The sequence below is a fragment of the Pteropus alecto genome, unplaced genomic scaffold, assembly GCF_000325575.1.
Source record: "Pteropus alecto unplaced genomic scaffold, ASM32557v1 scaffold98, whole genome shotgun sequence".
In the NCBI taxonomy this organism is placed as follows: Eukaryota; Metazoa; Chordata; class Mammalia; order Chiroptera; family Pteropodidae; genus Pteropus; species Pteropus alecto.
The window spans coordinates 5845369-5848185 of NW_006443570.1; positions in this window are offsets into that span (position 1 = coordinate 5845369).

Sequence of the window (2817 nt, forward strand, 5' to 3'; positions counted from 1 at the left end):
CTTTTTTTAACTTTTTTTTTTTAAATTCCAATTCATTTTTTTTTTATTTTGGGTTAAAACCCCTTTTTTTTTTTTTTTTTTTTTTTGCGCCTTCTTGAGCTTTATAATAGTCATATTACCCAGTTTAAGTATTTACTCCTCTCTGTATAGCATCACTCACCTGCAGGCGAGATGTCCAGTTTCTTTGATATAGTTAGTGTCACAGAGGACAACTGACCGTGTATCCAAGGTCTGAGAACACCTTGACTACATACAGGTTGAGTTCAGCCACCCTCTGATTAAGTTTCTAGAGATATTAAAACTGAACAATTTAGGGTAGTTCTTTGAGCTTCCATTCATTCTATGCTTTTTAAAATGCATTGTAGATGAGCTGCGTGAATATTTTCAAACTTTTTTTATGATGTGCATGAAATGGAAAAACACTTGAGAATTTATTGTGTATATTATCAGCAGGATGGGACTTCATTCAGGTTTTCAAGTCTGAGTTCGAACTAGTTTTTAGTTTATGAAAACCCCAGGTGACTACTTTTTAAAAATTTTGTATTGCAGTTATAATGCTTTGTACATGGTTCAAACAACAACAGTAAGGGTGTTTAGTGATCTATGTCTTCCTTCAGTACCTCTTCTTCCTCTCCAGGAGCTAGTACTGTTAACAGTATTCTTCTAAGTGGTTTTTTGTGGGAGGCGGGTGGTGGGGTATCTAAAAATATATGTATAGATCTTTTATTTAGACATGATGATATACTCTATGTTCTGAATCTTGCTGTTTTCACTCAGTATATTTAGAAATATTTGAAACAAAGAAGCAGCACTCTTAGGTTTTTAAACACATGTAGTTTTTAAAAGTACATTCCAGGTACACCAAAGCTGAGAAGTAAATGTTTTTCAGTGTTGTTATCAGATTTTTAAATTCCTATTTTAAAAATGCAATTTGAGAGTTTCATAGTTGATCTATTTCTTCCCCTCAGCCATTCCAAGTAGATCAATTGTCAACAGATTTAAGAAGGTTTAGGAACAATGGTAAACAGTTTGGCATAACTAGCTGTGCCATAACTTCTTGTGACTCTTCCATCCCTAGATACATACCCTAGAGAACCTCTTTCTTTACACATGTGTACCAGGAGATGGATGTAAAAATGTTATAACAGTATCACTTGTAATAGGAAGAAAAAGAAAAAAAAAACAAACTGGAAAGACCCCAAATGTCCATGAACAGTCCACACATTCCTACAATGAAATTCTACAGAAGTTCAAACCGAGCTGCAGCTACAGATGTGAACATGGATGAATCTCAGTGGTCAGAAAAGCAAGTTGAAGAAGAATACATCCACTATGGTTCCATTTCTGTGAAGGTCAAAACCAGGCTGTTAATTAAAAATATGGCCAATGACAGAAAAGGAAATGATTAACATAAAATTTAGTGTGATCCTTTGTGTGGAAGGGTTGGAGGGAGATGAGACGGAGCAGGAGCCTTCGGAAGAACTGGTGATGCTCTGTTGCTAAATTTGGGTCGGCGGTTTCTTTTTGAACTGTATGTTTATGTGCTTTTGTATGTATGATACTTAATAAAATTTAAAGTTAAAAAAAGGGAAAGGTTTTGGTGTAGGTAGTGCCTAATAAAATAGATATATAAACAATGTATTCCATGAAATGAACTCTCCTTCAATGTGTGGCAGATTGAAAAGGTACCGTTTCTTGGGTGCCAAATTTAGGGTCTTAATTGTACTTCTTCAAAAGCTAGAAACAGGACCTAAGTGTGTTTTTCTCTGATATCTTATTTTTATCTTGACAAAATTTTTGTTTGGGTGTCAGCCGGGGAGCTGATGCTTTTGTTCTGTCTTCAGCAGCTTCCAAGGAAGCGTTTCTCCAGATGCATGCCATTCCTGGAAGGGAGCCTGCGGGGCAGAGAAGAGCTGTACTCCTGGCCCGTAGTCAGTAGGGTTCTTTTGTTCAACTTAGGTTGTCACCTCAGAGAAACTGTTTTTTTGGCCTTGTTCTGCTCTTAGTGGGGGCGCCATGAAGCATTAGATGTTTATCGTCAGTGGCCCTCTTGAGACCCCAAATATGCTCCCTGAGTCAGACTCGGATCCCCCTAGTGTGAGCTCAGGACTTGGCTGTGATTTAATTCAAAGCTTGCCTGAGTTTAATGCATTATAGAATTGTACACTTGAAACATGTAATTTTATAAACTACTGTCACCCCCAATAAATTTAATAAAATTAGAAAAAAATACCTGACTGCTACTAGGAGACAGACAGGTGCACCTCCCCGAAGGACTAGTTCTGAGGGGCAGGAAGGGGCAGTGTTAGGAGTTACTCGTCACCCCACGGAGTCGGCACTTAGGAATTGACCACCTGTCGTCCCCTATCGTAGTCTTGGCGCTGGAGTACTGTGTGAGCACTAGGAGGAACTGGCTTTCGTTAGGGGCTGTGCCGTCTTTTAGAAACAAGTGACTTAGATGCTGAGCTTACATTGGGTGCAGAGGTGCTCCTACCATAAGAGGCCTGTGGAGGCGCTCTACCTGGGGCAGGGGGCTTTGACCATGTAGCTCAGCTGCCTCTCTGTGTTCGGGGCCCAAGCAAATGGCAAAGTAGAGAGCTTGCCTTTGGATTTAGTTCCCAAATTCATCATCTCACCGGGATGATAATATAACTTAAGTGACTTTAAAAATCTATGAATACTGTGAAATTGCCAGTTAAATGGCACACGCTTCTGTATGCAAAGTATTTAAAACGTTTTCTGCCCTTTGGACAGTTGGGTGAGGAAAGTGTTCATGTAATGGCTGTGCCCCTTCCCCATCTTCCATCAAAACTGAGC